This window comes from Rhipicephalus microplus, unplaced genomic scaffold (assembly GCF_043290135.1).
Source record: "Rhipicephalus microplus isolate Deutch F79 unplaced genomic scaffold, USDA_Rmic scaffold_14, whole genome shotgun sequence".
NCBI lineage: Eukaryota > Metazoa > Arthropoda > Arachnida > Ixodida > Ixodidae > Rhipicephalus > Rhipicephalus microplus.
This window is the reverse complement of record NW_027464587.1, coordinates 11,819,636-11,842,055: the sequence shown is the minus strand read 5'-3', so window position 1 is coordinate 11,842,055 and position 22,420 is coordinate 11,819,636. Positions and strand designations below refer to the sequence as shown.

At 48.6% G+C, this 22,420-nt stretch overlaps 1 protein-coding gene across 2 annotated transcripts in view; it reads left to right on the top strand.

The window, feature by feature from the left end:
* LOC142761673 (uncharacterized) overlaps nt 1-22,420 on the top strand; it is a 134,804-nt gene that overhangs the window by 92,116 nt on the left and 20,268 nt on the right. The window lies entirely within an intron of this gene.

Genomic DNA, 22,420 nt, shown 5'->3' with positions numbered 1-22,420 from the left:
ACGAATGCTATTCCCGCGTAACTCCGAGCTATGGAGTGCGTCTATGCGCATAAATGAAGGCTGGTCCGAGACCCTCATAAAAATATTCTCAAAGTAGAAATATCTAAATACACGTGGTGGAAACTTATACTTATAAATGCTGACAAATATTTGTAGAAGACATTATGGGATATTATAAATATAATTTGCTGAAAGATGAAAAAGGTTTCCCGGCATATTATTACAGGAATACACATATACAAGAATGCAGACACTAAAATATTTTAAAGTTATATGGGTGTTCATGTTTTGCATGTACATTTATTAAGTGTACCATACGTAACATTGTCGATAATTCTGCAATAAACAAACGCGATCGCTTGCTTTTCTGTTTGCAGTTAGTTGAGCTCTCGCGGTGTCAAGATTCTTGAGCAAGAAAGCTATTGAATAGTCTTTGTCATTATTCCGATGTGACAACACTGCGCCCAAGCCGACCCCCGAATTTAGCCTTACTTAAGGCGATCTTTATTGCCTCGCATGCCCTCTCATGTGGTGACCCCCAGTTCTATTGCACACCTTTTGCCAGTAGGCCGTATAAGGGAGCTAGTGTTCTTGACTAGTTGGGAAAAAACTTAGCGTAGTAGTAGGTCACCAAGCCCTGGAAAGACTTCAGCTGGCTTACCAATGCTGGCTTTGGCGCTGCTAGTACCGCCTACAGGTTGTCTTTCAGGGGGTGAAGGCCATCTGCGTCGATGCGATGCTCTAGGAACGACACCTGCGCTTCTCTGAATCGGCACTTAGCTTTGTTCAGCCTCAGGTTGTTTTCCCACAGCTGCTGAAACACCTGACGGATCACTGAAGTGTCATTTCTCGTTTTCAGCACGATGATGTCGTCAAGGCACATTTGGACGTTCGGCACCCCTTGCAGTATAAATTCCATGCATTGCTGAAACAAGGCGGGGGCTGAAGGAACCCCGAATGCTGGTCGATTGTAGGAATACAGTCGTCAGTGTGGTTAGCAGTCTTATCTTCCTAGCTTCTGCATCCAGCAGCAGCTAATTGTAGGCGTTGCGCTAGTCCAGCGTTGTGAAAACTTTTCCTCTGGAAAGACCTGGGAAAATGTCTTCAGCTTTGGGAAAGGGGTATTGTTCCAAGCATGGTGCTGGGTTAACAGTCAACTTAAAGTCGCCGCACAGCTGTATGTCGCCGTTCTTCTTTGCGACTGTAACCATCGGAGCTGCCTATTTCGAAACACTTAGCTGGCGAAAGCACTTCGTCTTGTACAAGACTGTCGATCTCCGAGACTTTTGCTCACATAGCTTGCGACACTGAATGTGCTTTACAGAAATGTGGGGGGGGCTCCCGCTTTGAGGTGCAGTTTCACAGGTGGCACCTTGCAACAAGCAAGTGATTCACTTGGGCATTTTCACGCACCACATTTACACTCGAAGCATTACCATCGTCCCAAAGGGACACCCCTACCCTGCGGAATGCTTCAGTAGCGTTATGACCACAGAGAAGTAGTCCCTGACAGCTCACAACGATTACTGTGCTCTCTACCACCGTTGAACCCGACTGTTGTTCAACTATCTGACCGAAAACAGGTAACAGCCCCAAGAAGCACGGTAAGGGGTCATACCCATCGTAGACATTTCTTGTTTATTCCTTCAGTGATCTTGATCAAGCTGCACAAGCTTATGTAGTTCTTTCTGCTGATTTTAAGTATGTAATTACTTTTCTGTAACTCTCTTTATTGCAGAAAAATTGAAGTTCACCCCTTATTGTGTAAGGCTGCCACACAAATGAAAATGCTTAATTAAAAGTTATGTTTAATATAGGGAAACATAGACTAATGACCAGACATTGAAAGTACACAAAAGTTTTAGTTTAGCTGTTTTTGCCTTTTTTGGTTATTTGACAGCAAAATAAAATTTCAATTTTCAAAGGCAGTTGGAAGTGTGTTGCGATTTAATGAGTAGTCAAATAAAAAGGCTTGCACTTTGAATTCCGCTCCCATACTTGTATTCTATAGACATACAGGTTTCCATTGCAAAAGAATAATTGTCGTAACTGCCCTAGCTGCAGAGATATCAAGGCCTAAAAATTGAACAGTCGTAAATGTACTCGTTTGAGAAAATTTGAAAAAAGAATCTGATAACACACAGTTTCTTCAAAAAACAACAATCAAGATGTGCATATTTTGTAATGCTCATAAAGGCACTCATAAATTGGTAGCAGAGCTTCAAACACAGGTGCTGGCAAATTATAAAAAAGCCTCGAAGTAGGCTCCCCATTTTGTGCAGGTTCGGCATTTTGGTAGTACCAAGAATCTGGTCAGTCAGATTGACATTACAAAGACATTACACTTTCTGATGTGTGAAAATTTGCAGAGAGATATAAAAATACTTGCAGAAACCAAATATCTAAAGTTTAAAAAATGAATTTTATTGGCACTTTTTAGTCCCAAAGACCAATCTGCTCTCTTAACTGGAGCGATGTCTTCTCCAGAGCCAGCCACCACTTGCAATGTTTCCCAAATATGCTCAATGGGATGACGCTGACCGGAGAACCCGTGTGTATGATCATCGCAAAGTCCGACCCTGCAATGTCGAATTTGCCTCGTGTGGTTTCCATGTAGCACCGCGCCCGAGCCCGAGCTGTAAGCAACGAGAGCAAGCAGCATCTTTTCTTCGCGCTCACGTTCTGTTGGCTCTATTGCATATGTGCCTGTCGCCCTGAAATGCCCCTGGCTAATGCCACAATAATAGCATTTTGCATTGCGATGAGGGCATGTGTGCGTAGCATGGGGGCCGCCACATTGATCGCACACCTGCCTGCCTGCTTCTTCATTTACCCGCTGTGTCCAGTGCTGTCGCCCTTGCTGTGACTGCAAAACGTTGGTGCTGCTCACCGTCGTCTCCGGAAGCCCTTCGCGCAAGTCTTGCTTGTCATTCAGTGGTTTTTTCCGATGATATGGCGAATTCTTTCACCTCCTTGACATTTAGCCTCTTGTGCTTGAGGAAGCAACAACGAGCATCGTCACCCAAACGTCGCATGTGATGCGGTCTCGCAGCATTCCATTCAGGGAGTTGCCGAAGTGTAAATTCTTCACCAATCTTCGGAGGTTGGAGATGCATTCCGGAGCGCTTTCGCCTTCCTGTTGTTTACGCATAAAGAAAGAGAAACTTGTGGCTGTTTTATTAACTTGGGGGTTGTACTGTTCTTCCAGGTATTCAACGATTTGCTCGTAGGTTCTGCTGTTGACCGACACTGTTGCAAGGTGACCTTGCAAGAGGCGGATGACATTATCGCTCAATGAAGACACCGAAACAGCTCGGCTTTTTTGCACTGTCAGTGGTTTCATTTCTCTTGATATAAGCATCCAGGCGTACCCTGTATGTCTCCAGCTGCTCATCATTTCGTCAAACGCCGGGGTGCGTTATGCCATCGTTCGATCCGTGGTGTGGCCAATCACACTAACAGGGTGTGATTCGACTAGATTTCATCTTCGTCGTCACTGCACTATTGCGCCTTAACAGTGACACAGTCAGTAGATGCCGGAACAAGAATCGTTTATTCCAAATAGCGTTCCTGTGTTTACGCTGTATATCTTTGCGCATGCATGCACATACGTTGGTGCTGAGTAGACCTGTGCGTCCAAACCAAAATAGCCAGTGGCGCCGCGCCGGTGTTTCCACCATCGGCGGCGGCGCGGGACTGACACGGGGCTTGTCGGATCAGCGGCGGCGCCGAAGAGGTTGGGGGGTATACTCCAGAGCGAGGAGAAGAGAGCAAAGAGTCATTCGAATTCAGAAAAGAAGAAAGAAATTCACCAATGCCAAGAAATTATGGACTGTCTCTTTGAGCAAAGCTCTGTATTGCTAGATTCCGCTTGTGTATTGCGCAGCGCACTGGTAGAGTTCCGTGGCTCCGAAGTATGAAGGTGGAAGCCGGCTTCGTTTTCCTGTGCTGCCTCTTGCCCTTTTTGGCAGGGATTGGATAGCAGCCGGGAAAACTGCCATCGCCGGGATTGAAGCATTCAATATAAAGAAGCGCCTCACAGGCTTTCCACTAGGGAATGGAGCATGCGCTGCTGCATCGGGAAGGGGTGGTCTGGACCCACCAATGTCTGCGCCTCAGTTTCTTATGAAGTCAGTATCGTCCTAGCGACGTTACGAGCAGTTGTAAATACCTTTTGCTTCGATTAGCACGCACATAGTACGGACAAATAAGGTGCAAGGAAAGAGCGTCAGCATGCAGCAACATGTGACCGTGCGCTAAAGTGACGGGAAGTCGCTACAAGCGAATGAATTTCGTCTGACGGACCAGTAACATCTGATATATCTGCTCGGTAATGGATGAACAATAGCGAAAGATTTCGTGTGAAGTGCTGCACTCAATTGAGTACAATATTTGCGCGTCCCCTCTTGTGTCTTTATCTGACTTTCAGCAAGAACGTGGCTCATGTCCAAGCGTATCTAATTGCTTTATGCCACAGTGACCCCAAAGCAATATATATATATATTGTTGCGGGTTCGCGGCTATGCAGCTATGCGGGCGGTGCGAAGAAGAAGACGACGACGTTTTTGGGCTGTTCGAAATACACAACGGCTGCCATCTTGACTGCTGGAGTACTTTTCTACTCTAAAGTAGTAAATACATTCGCAACATTTTGGTGGTGGCGCTGGGTACGACGCAAGACGGAACTTCGAAGCGGACGTGTTCTCGACTGCCCGACCATGGCAACAGAAACCAATTCTGCCGCTCCTGTTTCAGCCGCGACTCCGGCGCAGCCTGTACAGCCGGTCGTATTGACGCAACCGCGCGACCCTGGCAACTTCTGCGGCACCGACCATGTTGACGTTGACGACTGGATTCCGAAGTTCGAGCGGTTTGCAGCAGTGTACCGGTGGGACCCTACGATGATGCTCGCCAACGTTGGCTTCTATCTCTGCGGAACAGCTGGCGCGTGGTTCGAGGCTCATGAAGCGGACATAACCAGCTGGGATACTTGCAAACAGAAGCTTCGTGACCTGTTTGGTAAGGCCGTCGGACGCCAGCGGGCCGCTTCTAAAGAACTCTCTGGTCGGGCACAAACTACGACCGAATCATATGTCACCTACATCCTTGACGTTCTCGCCCTTTGCCATCGTGCCGACCCCAACATGTCCGAGGAAGACAAAGTAAGCCATTTACTTAAAGGCATTGCAGATGATGCTTTTAACATACTGGTTTCCAAAGACTGTTCCACCATTGATGACATCATCAAAGAGTGCCGCCGATTCGAAGAGCTGAAGAGTCGCCGGGTCGCCAAGAATTTCTTGCGACTTCCGAACACGGCCGCTACGTCATCTTGCGAGGACCTTCAGCCGCCATGCAGTCAACCACATAACAACGAAAGTGTGGTTCGCATCGTTCGTAGAGAAATCGAGGCCGCGTCTCCGTCTTTTCTGACCCGCCCATCTGATGATCGACCAACGATCTCGTTGATCCAACAGGTCGTGAGAGAGGAGCTGCCAAACGTTGGGCTGCAGCCTGTGTGTTCGTTGACGGAACCTCGGGTCAGTACCATAGCGCCTTCTCCTGCACCAGAAAGATTCCGCCGCTATCGTGATCCTGCTCAGTGGAGGACACAGGACGACAAGCCTATATGTTTTCATTGTCATGGTGTAGGACACATCTCCCGCTACTGTCGTTTCCGCACGTATCCACCTCGGTCGTTTCCTGGCTATCGACGTGACGACAACCACCGGCCCCTGCAGTACAGCGCTCGTGACGATGGACCGTACAATGGCACTCCTGTGACACCAGTCCGCCGGTCCAGCCGTTCGCCGTCCCCGCATGACCGTCGCTCCAGGTCACCTCAGCACCGCCGCTATTCGTCGCCCCACCCTAGTGGACGCCCTTCTTCGGAAAACTGAGCAATGCAGCTCCCGGAGGTGACGCTGCATTGGACTCCCGACCTGAAAACCCTCTGCTGACCTTGACTACGGACAAGAACCTGCTTGATGTAGAAGTGGATGGCCTTCCTGTTACTGCCCTTATTGACACCGGCGCACATATTTCAATTCTGAGCTCTGACCTCCGTGCACGATTAAACAAGGTCCTTACGCCGCCAGAGTCCCTATTTGTACGTGTCGCTAGTGGAGCGACCCCGGCTGTGCTCGGAATGTGCACCGCGCGTGTGAGATTCGCCGACCGCCAGACGTCCGTTCTATTCCATGTTCTCGCTCACTGTCCACATGACGTCATCCTTGGACTCGATTTTTTGTCCGACCACTCCGCTGTAATTGACTGCTCAGCCGGCGTCGTGCAACTTGACTTGCCTGCGGCCACCGAAGAGTCGAAGATGGTACAGAACAAGCTTTCGTGCGCTGAGTTTGTTCGCCTCCCACCCCAAGCCCTAACTTGTGTCACAGTTGAACCGTATCCCAGTGTTCCGGATGGGGATTACGTGGTCTTTCCCTCTCCCGGTGTTTTATTGGCCCGCAACGTTTCCTCCCCGTACACCATATTAACTGTCACAGCGAACAAGACGTGCCTTCCTCTTCTGAACTTCGGACTCAGCCCTCAAATCCTACCACAAGGCATTGTTCTCGCCACTCTTTCACCGTCACACGAGTGCCAGATCTCATCAGTGTCACGTGAACTGGCCACAGTCGCCTCGCCGAACCCGCATAGCACCGACGCAGCCAAATCTACACGGCTCAACAATGTAACTAAGATGATTGCCTCAGACCTCTTGCCGTCTCAGGTCAAAGACCTCACTGATCTTCTCACGAGCTATTCGGACATATTTGACTTTGACGGTAGGCCCATAAGTCAAACATCGCAAGTCAAACATCGCATTAATACCGGTGATGCAGCTCCAATTCACAGGCGTCCCTATCGAGTGTCACCATCAGAACGCCAAGTTATCCAACAGGAGGTGAATAAGATGCTCACAAAAGGCATCATAGAGCCCTCATCGAGTCCGTGGGCGTCCCCTGTAGTCTTAGTTAAAAAGAAGGACAATACCTGGCGTTTCTGCGTGGACTATCGGCATTTAAACAAGGTCACCAAAAGGGATGTCTACCCGCTTCCTCGTATTGATGATGCCCTGGACTGCCTTCATGGCGCAACCTATTTTTCTTCGATAGACTTACGCTCCGGTTACTGGCAGATCGCCGTGGACGACCTCGACCGGGAGAAGACCGCCTTTGTAACGCCTGACGGTCTCTACCAATTCAAGGTAATGCCGTTTGGCTTGTGCAATGCGCCGGCAACGTTCGAGCGGATGATGGACACGCTTTTGCGCAGCTTTAAATGGTCTATCTGCCTGTGTTATCTGGACGACGTGATTGTGTTTGCCCCAACCTTTAAGTCTCACCTCGAGCGCCTTTCCTCAATTCTTTCAGTATTTCGAGAGGCTGGGCTCCAACTTAATTCCTCGAAATGCCATTTTGGGCATCGCCAAGTTACTATTCTAGGGCATCTCGTTGACTCCTCCGGCATCCGCCCCGATCCCGACAAAGTCCGAGCTGTCCTGGATTTTCCTGTACCGACTTGTGTCAAGGACGTTCGAAGTTTTGTGGGCCTATGCTCATATTTCCGACGATTTGTCAGAAACTTCGCAGAGGTCGCACGCCCCCTCACTGATCTTTTGAAGAAAGATGTACCATTTGAGTGGGGTCCTGATCAAGGCACGGCCTTTTCCCAGCTCATAACACTTCTGACCACGCCACCGATTCTCGCCCACTTCGACCCGTCTGCTCCAACCGAGGTCCGCACTGATGCTAGTGGCTACGGTATTGGCGCGGTTTTAGCCCAGCGTCAATCCGGTCACGATCGAGTTCTTGCGTATGCCAGCCGGCTCCTTTCTCCTGCCGAACGCAATTACTCTATTACGGAACGCGAGTGCCTGGCGCTTGTATGGGCAGTTGGTAAATTCCGCCCCTATTTATATGGCCGGCCTTTCACAGTTACCACTGACCATCACGCTCTATGCTGGCTTTCAGCCCTCAAAGATCCAACGGGGCGCCTTGCTCGTTGGGCTCTGCGCCTCCAGGAATTCACATACACAGTGGTTTACAAGTCTGGCCGTTTACACCAAGACGCCGACTGCCTCTCTCGGTACCCCGTTGACGCTCCAGATCTAGTAACCGACGACGCGTCCATCTGTATTTCCTCGCTCTCTGCTTTCGGCAACATGGGATGTGAGCAACGGCGTGACGCGTCCCTACGCGAGCTAATCGACCGCCTGAATACAGGCTGTACAGACAGTTCGCTTCGCATGTTCGTTGTCATAGACGGCATTTTATACCGCCGCAACATGCACCATGTGGGAAACGAACTACTACTCGTAATACCCACTCATTTGCACTCGACCGTACTTCAGCAACTACATGATGTACCAACGGCTGGCCACCTTGGTGTTGCCAGAACGTACGACCGTGTCCGCCGACGCTTTTTCTGGCCCGGCCTCTACCGTTCTGTACAACGTTATGTTAGGTCTTGTGAGTCGTGCCAACGCCGCAAAAGGCCAGCGGTACACCCCGCCGGGCTCCTTCAACCGATCGACGTACCTGCCGAGCCTTTCTATCGTGTCGGCCTCGACCTGCTGGGCCCTTTCCCTCTTTCTACCGACGGTAACAGGTGGGTCGCCGTCGCCATAGATTACTCGACCCGTTTCGCAATTACGAGACCTCTTCCAAGCAGCTGCGCTACAGATGTCGCCGACTTTTTGATTCAAGACGTCATCTTACATCATGGTGCTCCTCGTCAACTGGTCACCGATCGCGGTCGCTACTTTTTATCTAAGGTAATTGACGATCTACTTCGTTCTTGTGCAACCAAGCACAAGCTTACGACGGCCTACCATCCTCAAACAAACGGCCTCACAGAACGTCTGAATCGCACACTCACTGACATGCTCGCCATGTACGTGTCGACGGATCATCGTGACTGGGACATTGCGCTACCCTTTGTCACTTTCGCTTACAATAGCTCACGCCACGACACTGCTGGATATTCTCCCTTTTACCTTTTGTATGGAAGAGACCCGACATTGCCGTTCGACACGCTTGTACCCAACCCTACCGACCTGTCCACAGCATATGCTCGCCGCGCTATTAGCACCGCGGAGAAAGCCCGTCAGATTGCCCACCAGCGCCTTTCGGACTCGCAGCTCCGTCAGAAACGTAGCTATGACAGCCACCATCGGGACGTCCACTTTAGTCCAGGTGACCTCGTTCTTCTGTGGACTCCGTCGCGACATGTTGGTCTGGCTGAAAAGCTTCTACCCAAGTATTCCGGACCTTATCGTGTGCTACGGCAGGTAACTGATGTTACCTATGAAATAGCACCTCTAAACCCTTCGATACCTTCCACATCTTCCGACATCGTCCACGTCGCTCGCCTCAAGCCGTACATCTCGTCCAACACCTGCTAACAAGCGCCGGGTCGGCGCTTTTCGCCGCCGGAGGTCGATGTTGCGGGTTCGCGGCTATGCAGCTATGCGGGCGGTGCGAAGAAGAAGACGACGACGTTTTTGGGCTGTTCGAAATACACAACGGCTGCCATCTTGACTGCTGGAGTACTTTTCTACTCTAAAGTAGTAAATACATTCGCAACAATATATATATATTGCTACATGTGTGCATATTGTTACGAGAAGGAGAACGACTCAGAATAGTAGACAGAGATATATTTTTAGCCGGTTAAGCAAGCAGGGTCAACCAAACAGATGAGCTTGCTCCACTCTATCTGATTTGTCCTCTTCATCTCCACACACTGGCACATAGCATGACCCCCGGTGGCGGAGGCACCATACTGGTGCTTCAAAGGTCGTTATCCGACGCGCTTTTGTAGGGCTTGATCCGCGAAACGTGTACAATATCAGTGGACCACACAGCAGATGATGATGGATAAATGGGGCTGATCTCATAGGTGACAGGTTTTACTTGACGCAATACACGGTAAGGACCCGTGTAATAGGACAAAAGTTTTTCTGATAGGCCCAGCCGACGATGAGGGGACCAGAGTAAAACGAGGGTACCAAGAGCACAATGTGCTTCTCAATGTTCCGCATCGTACCGACGGCATTGGTTGGTCTGCGACGCCATCAGCGGAGCTTGGGCGTGCTGACATACAGGATCGACTTGCGCAATCGCGTCGCGAGCATACGCGCTGGTGGATGAGGTATGAGCCGAGATGACTGTATCCAGTGGTAATGTCGGCTCTCTTCTGTACAATAAGTAGAACGGCGAAAAGCCCACTGTTCGTGACGGGATGAATTATACATGAAAGTTGCACAGGTAAAGCAAGGTCTTAGTCTTGGTGGTCAGGTGACGCATACTTAGCGAGCATATTTGTGAGAGTACAGCTAAATTGTTCCGTGAAGTCGTTTGTTTGAGGGTGGTAAGTGGTGGTCAGTGTGTGCTGTGTGGAGCAAGAGCACAGAATGCCCGCGATGACTTGGGATAGAAATGTACGACCACGGTCTGTGAGGAGTTGTCTCGGAGCACCGTGAACCAATATAACGTCCCGTAACAAGAAGTCAGCGACGTCGGTTGCACAGCTTGTCGGCAGAGCTCGCGTAATAGTGTAGCATGTTGCGTAATCTGTAATCACGGCTATCCATTTGTGTCCCAATGTTCATGTGGGAAAAAGACCAAGCAAGTCTAACCCAAGAAGGTAAAATGGTTCGGCGGGTATGTCGATTAGCTGTAAGTGGCCGGCGGGTAGCAGTGGTGGTATTGTACGACGTTTGAATACCTCACATGCGGCAACGTATCGGAGTACCGAGCGAGCAAGGCCTGGCCAGAAGAAACGACGCCGTATGCACTCGTACGTGCGAGATACGCCAAGGTGTCCAGCCGTGGGAGTGTCGTGAAGTTCGGTGAGAACACAGCGCCGTAGATGCTTAGGCACAACAATGAGAAGGTCAGGCCCGTCAGGTCAAAACTTAAGGCTGTATAGCACACCCTTTTGAAGGACAAAATAGTGGACAAAAGTGTCATTTGGGAAGTATTCCGTACGGCTTATGATGTCAAGCAGCACTGGATCGCATTTCTGTTTTTCCCCAATGTTAAGAAAGTCGAACACTGACAAGATGGAGTGCTCCGTGTGTGCGTCAGTGTCCTCAGGCTTGTCGATGGGTACTGGGAGAGGCAATTGGCATCATGGTGTAGGCGGCCAGATTTGTAGACCACTGAATAGGAAAACTCCTGCAGGCGCACAGGCCAGCGATCAAGGCGGCCTGATGGATATTTCAGAGAGTTCAGCCAACAGAGTGCGTGGTGGTCGGTAACTACTGAAAATGTGCATTTGTAGAGATAAGATTGATTGATTGATATGTGGGGTTTAACGTCCCAAAACCACTATATGATTATGAGAGACGCCGTAGTGGAGGGCTCCGGAAATTTAGACCACCTGGGGTTCTTTAACGTGCACCCAAATCTGAGCACACGGGCCTACAACATTTCCGCCTCCATCGGAAATGCAGCCGCCGCAGCCGGGATTCGAACCCGCGCCCTGCGGGTCAGCAGCCGAGTACCTTAGCCACTAGACCACCGCGGCGGGGCATTTGTATAGATAAGGCCGAAATATCACAATCGCCCACACGAGAGCCAAGCACTCACACTCTGTGATAGAATAATTAAGTTCAGGGTCGGATAGGAGGCGGTTGGCATAAGTAATTACACATTCATGGCCACGTTTCTGAACCAGCACTGCACCAATGCATTGTCCACTTGCATCTGTACGGATTTCCGTAGGGGTAGCAGGGTTGAAGTATGCCAGAATCGAAGGGATAATGAGAAGAGTGATGAGAGTCGAGAACGCAAAAGCCTCTTCAAAGCCCCATAAAAATGGGACGGCTTTCTTGAAGAACTGCGTAAGCAGCCTTGATGTGTGCACAAAATTTTTCACAAAGCGTCAAAAGTAAAAACATGGTTCGATAAAGCTGCGTACATCCTTCGCAGATCGTGGTACAGGAAAGTTTTTGAAGGCACTGATTTTTGCCGGATGTGGTTGTACACCGTCGGCGTCTACTAAATGGCCAAGTACTGTGATTTGCTGGGGTCCAAAGTGTCGTTTGGACGAGTTCATCTGCAGGCCTGCACGACGGAAGATGCCTAAGATGGCTGAGAAGCACTCTATATGAGTTTCAAATGTTGGTGAAAAGACGACGACATTGTCAAAGTAGCACAAACAGGTGGACCATTTGAATCCTCCGAGCAGAGAGTCCATCATTCGTTCGAAGGTGGCTGGAGCGTTACAAAAGCCAAAGGGCATGACCGTGAACTGATATAGGCCATCAAGCATGGTGAATGCAGTCTTTTCACGTTCCATTTCATCTACCTTAATCTGCCAGTTGCCAAAAGGAACATATATGGAGAAAAAATGGTGGGACCCATAGAGGTAATAGAGGGCATCATCTATTTGTGGCAGAGGGTGCACGTCTTTTTGGTAATTTTGTTTAAGTGTCGATAATCAACACAGAAACGCCATGCGCCGTCTTTCTTACGGACTAGCATGACAGGAGAAGCCCAAGGACTGCAGGATGGCTCAATGATGTCCTTGGTGAACATTTTGTCGACCTCACTTTGAATAATGTGACGCTCAGCCGCCGACACCGGATATGGACACCTATGAATAAGATGCTCATTACCGGTGTTTATGTGGTTGTTCATACCAGTAGCTTTCCCCAATGGACGGCTTCTGAGGTCGAAAATGTCGTAGAACAGCAGAACCCGGTTGAGTCTGCTGCGGCGTTAGGTTGGTAGCGATCATCGACCTAATAGCGCTCTCGGAGCAAGTGTCAGATTAATGTAGAGTGTAGAGGCTACAAGCAGCGATCATCGTGAAAACATCTACCGCGTTGTCTTCTAAGGTGCAGAGCAACCCCAAAGAGATCCCTTGTGGCAGTATTCGCCCATCAGCATTCGCCCAGTCTTGTGTATCCTTCCGACATCCCTAACAGCCGCTCCACCGGTCGTTCGCCGTCACCTCAATGCTGCCTTTTCCCATCGCCCCCACCATGTTGCTATCCATCGCCGGTCAACTATGGATCCTCTCAGACAGAAAACTAGATCATGCAGCTCTGCGAAGTAGTGCTGCATCAATTGTGACTGATCCAAATTCTACGCTGACGCTCCCCACTAATACGAACTTGATTGAGGTGTATGTAGACGGTATTTTTTTGACGGCTTTAGTTGATACCAGAGCTAAAGTGTCCATAATGAATGCTGATCTGTGTCCCCCTACTCAAAAAAATCCTCACGCCTGCAGCGACTAAAGCCCTTTGTGTCGCTGATGGTGGAATTGTGGCCATCACTGGAATGTGTACCGCTCGTGTTAGCATTGCCAGCCGCCATGTCCCCATTTATTTACGGTGCTCAAAAATTGCCCTCACGACCTAATCTTCTGCTTGGACTTCTTTATCGACGCATTCTGCCCTGATCGATTGTGCCGCCGGTACACTCTGCCTAGAAGTTCCTCTTCCAGATTCTCACGAACAGCCTCTGCACCACTGACTTCTTCCGGATACCACGTAAAGCTCTCACATTTGTTTAATTGGCAACACCCTCTCCCGTGCTCGACAGTGATTATATCGTGCAGCCGATTCCTGATGTTGTCATGGTGTGTGACATTACTGTCCCACACTCAGCTGTAACAATGGCCTCTAACCAAACATATTTACCTGTTATCAATTTCGGTTTCATAAACCAAGTTCTGCCTCAAGGAATTTTGGTCTCCATGCTAAGACCACGTTACCTGCAGGATGCCACGTGCTTCGATGCGACCTTACGCTCCATGATCCCCCCGGACCTCAAACCTGAGAGGTCAGCCGCGCTATGCTGCCTTCTGGCTTCATACCGCGGCATATTGGACATCGACAGCCGTCTACTTGGCCAGACTTCACTCGTCGAGCACCTGATTAACACAGGTGGTTCTCTTCCCACTCATTGCCGACCATACCGGGTGTCTGCCACCAAATGTAAGGTAATTCAAAGAGAAGTCACCAAGATGCTAGCAAAAGGGATTATTGAACCCTCTTCGAGCCCTTGGGCGTTGTTACGAAGGCGAGACACCAACACGGTCCCGAAGGCGCCACTGCTCCGAACTCTGCCGACACGGTCACCAGCTGTTTGGCAGCGTGTGTTACTCAGCTCGCGACTGCTTTTGCGCAGAGCTGATAGACGAGTGGACGAGACGACGGGGAGTTGAGGCAAGGTTTACGTACAGCATAGAAATAGAGGCGTTACAAATTCGGCTCTGGGGCCGACAGCTTAGGGACTCGAAGAGACGAGATGTCTTCTCTGACACATAAGTCTGTTGCTGGCGACGTGCCGCAAGGCGTTTTTTATAGGCACCGAGTGGATCGTTTGTGTAACCAAACGTCCAACCAGAAGGGCCGCTGGCCGTGATGTCCGAATCCTCCAATGGGGCCCGCCGCTGTGCGTGATTGCATCAAGGACGAAGGTTGTTGCCACGCATTTCGTAAGACTCGCCAGACTGCAAGGCACCGATGGCTTCAACGGGCTCGTGGGCTGAGGGAGCTCGCTGTGCGTTGCGTGACAGACCGCCGCCGCCGCTTGCTGACGTTGAGTTGATCCCGTCAGGCGGGTTCGACCGTTGGCCTTCACACAGATTGCCTTTACAGAGGCATTGACGATCAGTGTTGACTCCCAGGCATATCAGCGTCCCCTGTTGGGCTCATTAAAGAGAAAGATGACAGGATTACAGGTGGCACTTCTGCGTTGATTATTGCCATCTGCATAGATTCACGAAAAAGGACGCTTACTTCTTGCCCCGCATTGATGATGCTCTCGACTGTCTCCATGGCGCCCGATACTTGTCTTCAATAGACCTACACTGCGGCTATTGCCAGATTGCTGTCGACGAAGAAGACCTAAAGAAGGCTGTGTTTCTAACTCCAGACGGCCTCTACCAGTTCAAGGTTATGCCGTTTGGGCTATGCAACGCCCCAGCCATGTTCGAGTGCTTGATGGACTCTCTGATACAAGGGTTCAAATGGTCAACATGTCTTCGTTACGTTGACGATGTACTTGTATATTCCCCAACTTTTGAGACCCACGTTCAGCGTTTGTCAGCTATTCTCGACATCTTCTTCCGCACTTTAGGCCTTCAATTAAACTCGTCGAAGTGTCACTTCAAACGCCGGCAAGTTGTTGGGTCACCTTCTCGACGCATCAGGTGTGCAGCTGGATCCGGAGAAAATTTGTGCAGTCATCAGTTTTCCTGTACCCCAATCAGTCAAAAATGTCCGGAGTTTTGTAGGACTTTGTTCCTATTTTAGAAGGTTCATGAAAGATTTTGCAACCATCGCTTGCCCCTTCACTAAGCTTCTGAAGAAAGACATTACATTTACGTAGGATACCGACCAAGCTGCTGCTTTTTCTCACCTAATTACGCTACTGATAACTCCACCTACATTGGCTCACTTTGTCCCATCTGCTCCTACAGAAGTCTGAACTGATACTAGTGGTCACGGTATCAAAGCCGTTCTAGCCCAACGCCAACGATGATACGACCGAGTTATCATCTACGCTAGCCGCCTCCTCACAGCTGCTGAGCCCAACTATTCCATTACAGGGCGTGAATGTCTTGCTCTTGTTTGGGCAGTCTCAAAGTTCCGCTTATATTTATATGGCACAAATTTCTCTGTAATAACTGACCATCATGCGCTATGTTGGCTTACGTCACTGAAGGATCCTACCCCCGTCTCGGGCACTGGGCTCTGCGACTGCAAGAGTATACCTACACGGTGACGTACAAGTCTGGACACCCACATCGGGACGCAGACTGCCTGTCCTGCTACTTGGTCGCTGAATCGAGCACTATGCGTGACACCGACACCAACCTTTGCGTCTTTTCCCTTTCGCAAATGACATGCATCAGTGACGACCAGTGCCGTGATGCGTGCGTGCTATCATCAAGCGCGTCGAATCGTCGTTTTACAATCAGTCCCATCGCTCATTCGTGCTCCGCGATGGTGTATTATACCACCAAAATTTTGAGGTGGATGGATCGGCCCTGCTGCTTGTCATTCTGAAACATCTTAGCTTCGAAATTCTACAGGAACTTAATTATCTTCCGACTGTCGGTCACCTTGGTGTGTCATGCACTTACGACAGAATACGCCAAAGCTTCTTTTGGCCAGGGCTTGCACACTCAGTCAGAAGATACGTTGCGGCTTGTAAGAAGTGTCAGCACTGCAAAACACCAATGACGTTTCCCGCCGAACGCCTTCAACCACTTGACATTTCGTCAGAACCACTCTTCCGCGTCAGTGTGGCCCAAGGATGCATAAAAAAAAAATAGTTGGAGTGGAAATCATTGCGTAGGAGTGTAGCCCTACCCAACGTTACTAGATACTTTTTTCAGTTTGCAAACTGCGGCGCCGCGAGTGTCACCCTTCCCTGTACCGGTCAAAAAGCCGCAAGCGCGCCCCCTCTCGGCGGTGCCGTCGGACAACGGCACCGACGCTGTCAGCGTTGGCGTGATCTGCATGGTGCCGGGTGTTTTTTAATGTCTCCAACTCAGTCATCGCTTTCCCTGTGAGCTACACAGCTCACATGTGTCATGTGACGGTTCTTGAATGTGAGAAAACATGCCTCGCTGCTTTGTGACTGGTTGCCGAAGTGGGTACGATTCGACGAAATCCGCGGCCGAAAAGAGACATTTTTTCAAGCCTCCCGCTGACGAGGTGCGCCTTCAGAGATTTCAACCATAAATTAGAAAGCAAGGAAAAGGTGGCTGTAGCAAACAAAAAAGCACGTCTCCTTTAACTCTGGCTCTTGCCTTTGAAGAAAAGTGGCTTCCAGTTTGTTTGTTTCAGTGTTCAGTAAATTGTGTTTAATTTGACTTTGTTCAGTGTTCAATAAATTGTGTTTAATTTGACTTTGTGTTCTCGTCATCTCGCGCATTTTATAGCCTTAAAAAGGCCAAATTTTTATTGAAGTAGTTCGGTATCTTTCTTCTAAAATAATGCGAATCATACGATTCAGTTATCTGGAATGAACAAGTCGTTCTGGGCTTTACACTTTAACATATCCGGCGTCATTAGATGGCTGTAGTGCGTGGCTCATCGTACAATAATATCGAAGGTTCTACGGGCCAAAACCACGATATGATTATGAGGCACGTCGTAGTGAAGGGCTTTGGAAATTTTAACCACCTGGGGTTTCTCTAACGTGCTCCTGAATCGAAGTGCATAGCCCTCTAGCATTTAGACTTAATGCTGTGGCCCACTGTCAATGGTTTTTTTTTTTTTACATAGGCAATCGAATTTTAAAGAACAGGAACGCAAAAGAGCTGTATGAACAGAAGTCCCGCAAGATTCGGGCATCGCGCTCACGTCTCTGCCGTGTGGCATCGCCTTAGCGGCTCAACTGGTGATTTACTTGCACACTCGTAATAACCTTCGCTCACCCTCTCGGGAAATAACTCCCATTACACAAAATTAACCGCGTGAATTCCGTTTAACATTGCGCGAAGGCTCCGTTACGATGCGGCGACCGGTCAAATGGCGTCGGAAGCGCCACCTAGAGAGCGGGAAACGAAGGGGACCGCGTTTCGCCGCCGCATCCCGGCAGAGTTTGCAAACTGAGGTAATCTAGTAACGTTAGCCCTACCTCTGGCAAGATCGGGGCTGCAACAGCCATCTTACTAGGGGCATGATAAAGTATCACCATTCAGCGATTAAGAATGGAGGGTTTCCCTCGCATGCCCATTGAGTGTAATGTAGACACTTTTTCGGGTCACATAGTGCTTCAAGTGCATCGTAGCGTTACTAGTTTTCCTTAGCGAGCCTCTAATTGGAGGCAAAGTTCTTGGGAAATTCAGTCACCTGTACTCTTTTCTGTGTGTTATTTCGTCGGGAACAACTATCGCTTCATGTAGAACTAACGTAGATAGTGCCCACTTAGGGATCAAGTGGCTTTGATATACACTAACATATCAAAGCCACTTGATCTCTAAGTTGGCACTATCAGAGAAGAGCATGTTTCCGACATCTTGGCAGTGGCAAAAGCTGGCTTCACTTCTGCTGGCAAGGCGCTGCGGGAGCTTCCACTCCAGCAATTTTTTTAAATCCTTTTTTGGTGTGGCCAGAGCTTTCAGTATGGTACAGCGTTGTGCGACTTGGTCGTTCGGGATTAGCGCATTCGCCGCAGCGTCGTGATATATGGGCAAAAAAAAAAAAAGAGACGGATCGTAATATGCCGGCGGTGGCGCCAAGCGGCAGAAGGAAACTAGGTGGTGGCGGCGATACGGCGGCGCACAGCTCTAGAGTCGAGTCACCACTTCAGATGCCGCGATATGGCAATCTTCTTGCTCGGCGACACACAAGCTTGAAAACTCCGATCTTAAACTTATAACATTGTAGCACTACTTAGGTGTTCTCATAAGTAGCACTCTTACCTGGTCTGTTCACATCAACAGTCATTAGTAATGCTAATCATTCATTAGGTTATCTCTGATGCAACTTTTCTTCTGGCCCGTCCCCTTAAAACTCCTTATTTACAAGACTTTAATCCAAAGTTAACTAGAATATGCTGCATCTATTTGATACCCATCCACTATTGTACTGACCTCTGCTTTTGAGCTAGCCCAAAATAATTCTGCCCTCTTTATCCGTGGAAACTACAGTTTTTACTGCAAGTATCACTTCATTGAAAGACTGCTTAGAGATTCCATCACTCGCCTGTTGCCGTGAATTCTGCCGCATGTTTTTTTTTTTTTTTTTCACAAAATATACTACAGTCACACCCTGAATAATAACCCTATTCTCCCAACATCACGCATCTCCACTTGTTCTGACCACCGTTGCGGAGTTGCCACTTTGTAATTGGAATAACTATAGAATCAATCGACATTTTCACAACCCCAGAACGGAATGAAGGTTAAATGGGGATAACGCTAAGGAGAATGAAATGGGAATAGCATTGAGCGCCTTTTGCATGGAATAAAGTGGGAATACATCTGTTTTTCCAAAAATAGAGCACATTTTAGTCTATGTGCTGTTTTTCAAAAAAAAAACTTCGAACAATAGTAAGTTTGAGCAGTGGCATAAGCAGAAACATTTTTCGCAAAAGGTGGGGGGGGGGGGGGGGGACCTTTTTGATGTGAACTCGGCACAGGCAAATGTGGTCGAGTGCATCTTGGGCTCGGTATGCCATGCAAAAAGAAAGTGTTGTTTTTTTCAGAGGGGGTGGCGGGTGCACGGGCTAGATGTGCCACCCTCTGACTACGCCACTGAGTCTCTGCCTCGATTTTCACAAGAAAGTCATTCTTTTAAAATGGTTTCATTGATGAACAAGCACAGTGCAATAACCCTATTCTCCTAACATCATACATCTCCACTTGTTCTGACCACAGTTGCGGAGTTGCCACTTTGTAATTGGAATGACTATAGAATCAATCGACATTTTCACAACCCCAGAACGGAATGAAGGTTAAATGGGGACAACGCTAAGAAGAATGAAATGGGAATAGCATTGAGCGCCTTTTGCATGGAACAAAGTGGGAATACATCTGTTTTTCCAAAAATAGAGCACATTTTCGTCTATGTGTTGTTGTTCAAAAAAAACTCCGAACAATATTAAGTTTGAGCAGGGGCGTAAGCAGAATTATTTGAACTCGGCACAGGCAAATGTGGTTGAGTGCATCTTGGGCTCGGTATGCCATGCAAAAAGACAGTGTTTGTTGTTTTTTTCAGAGGGGGTGGTGGGTGCATGGGCTAGATGTGCCACCCTCTGACTACGCCACTGAGCCTCTGCCTCGATTTTCACAAGAAAGTCATTCTTTTAAATTGGTTTCATTGATGAGCAAGCACAGTACAATAACCCTATTCTCCTAACATCATACATCTCCACTTGTTCTGACCACCGTTGCGGAGTTGCCACTTTGTAATTGGAATAACTATAGAATCAATCGACATTTTCACAACCACAGAACGGAATGAAGGTTAAATGGGGATAACGCTAAGGAGAATGAAATGGGAATAGCATTGAGCGCCTTTTGCATGGAATAAAGTGGGAATACATCTGTTTTTCCAAAAATAGAGCACATTTTAGTCTATGTGCTGTTTTTCAAAAAAAAACTTCGAACAATATTAAGTCTGAGCAGGGGCATAAGCAGAAACATTTTTCGCAAAAGGCGAGGGGGGGGGGGGGGGACCTTTTTGATGTGAAGTTGGCACAGGTAAATGTGGTTGAGTGCATCTTGGGCTCGGTATGCCATGCAAAAAAAAAAGTGGTTTTTTTTTTTTTTTTTTTTTTTCCCAGAGGGGTTGGTTGGTGCACTGGCTAGATGTGCCACCCTCTGACTACACCACTGAGTCTCTGCCTCGATTTTCACAAGTCATTCTTTTAAAATGGTTTCACTGATGAACAAGCACAATACATATGCATTATAAACAACGTGCCTACTATAATTTTGTCATATCCGTACAACCGTCGATCTATGCCGTTTGTATCCATTGTGCAGACCTTTGGCTACGACATAGCCACCCCCCTCCCCCCCATCTTGCACCCTGTGATTTTTTTCTTCGGCAGAGCCAGAGGATTTTGTTTTCTATTAACCAAATCTTATTTTTCTCTTCATAACCGCTCCATATGCATGGCGAAATTGCTCAGTTTTCATGAACCCCACTTTTGTCTGCATAAAACTATGATATGTCATCATTTTAGCCCTAACAAACTTAGGGCTTGAACAATATCAGAATACCTATCACCATTTGTTCAAACATGCTGATCATGCAAGTACTATAGGTAGCGGTATAACCCCTCCTATGGGAATAGGTATGTTGTACTGTACGAGATATGTCACCAAGCTACTATCATTCGACCTTGGCAACCCGTTTTGTATACTTTTGCTGTTCTCAGTGATACATCTGATGACATCAGCTTTGTGGGGTGCTTGATCTTAAAAAAAAAAAAACGATCAAGATGCCTTTCAATTGTTGAGGAATTACAGGAATAGAATCGAACTTCCCGGCCATTCCTGCTGTGGGCATGGGCTAGGTTTCTAGGGGCGAAGCTCCTAAAGGCCTGGGCCTTGTATGTTGTTACAAGCTGCCACTCTAGCGTTGCCAGCGCGAAGTCGGCGACGGGAATGACAGCAGGTTGGTTCGTTCCGTACGCAAGCAGAGATAGTGAAGAGATCAGAGACGTGACAAAACAAAACAAACTTTACTCTAGTGATATTGCAGCACACGGGATCTAATACAACACTTCAATACAACTAACAAAATACATCGACACTTAATACAACTAAGAAATATATAACAGAAACAATAAATCAGCTTACGAGAGAGAACTATGACAAACTACACAAACTAATAAGAATAGAACGAAGGAGGAGAAAGTTCGAAGGTATAAACAGGTGAAGGCATACGTGTGATGACCGGCAGCGTTGTGTCCCCGACGATCGGATGCGAGAAGTCGAAGAGAGTTCTGGCACGACGGCGATGTCGGCGGTGTTGCAACGCTGGTGGCTCCGGGAGGCTAGTGCTTGCAGGTGACTTCGAGCAGGTTGAGCTAACTCGAGGCGAAGTCCCGATGTCTACGTTGCAGACGTTAATATCGCGTCACAACTAGACGAACGGCTAAGTTTAGGTGGCCAGCCGATACAGAGCCACACTAAAAACTTCTAGAAGAGATGCTTGTTGATCTGTTTCTACACCATCTTGGTCAGCGACTAGTCTGCCTAGCAGGGCAAAATCCTGCACTTAAATCCCCCTCGTGTCTCCTCGCTCTCTTCCTTGGGGACAAGAGACCTCTACATGGGTCCAATCATGCGCGTTTAATTGATGGAAACTCCGCCCCAAAAATATTTTGACCCCACCCCTTTTTAATTGGGAGAGGGCCCGCAACTAGCGAGAGTGACAACCTGTCGGGTTGTTGTCATACGGCTTGGCCACCAGAGCGTTTCCCACGCTTTTCCCCGTCGGAACGGTCAAACGTTTGGCTCCCAGCCGGTGTGTCTCGTAGTCTAATCCTTGTTCGGGGTATACCGCGGCCTTCTACGACCTTGCAGACGCCGCCACAGTTACAAAAGGATTAACCGTCGGCGGCGACGTTCTAAGAAGAGCACCTCATTTTGCACTTCTCGGCTCCCTTTCATGCGCCGCCGTTTCTCACTGTCAGTCGGGGAGTACGGCGCCCGTTAATTGCCGTGACGCGGTGTCGCCAAAAATGGCCGTCCGTGACAGTGCCGCCCACTTTCAGAATGTTATTCATAACATTTGTTCACACGGAGGGGAATTTTTTCGACAACAAGGAACAAAAGACCACCAACAAGGGAGACATGAGGGCTGTCCCTCTCATGCACAACATAACTAGGCAGAGTGCATCAAAGTAACAACAAAAGAAAAAAAAAACAAACAAATTGTTAGAGTACCAGCTTCAGTTACACGCAACAATATCAAGGC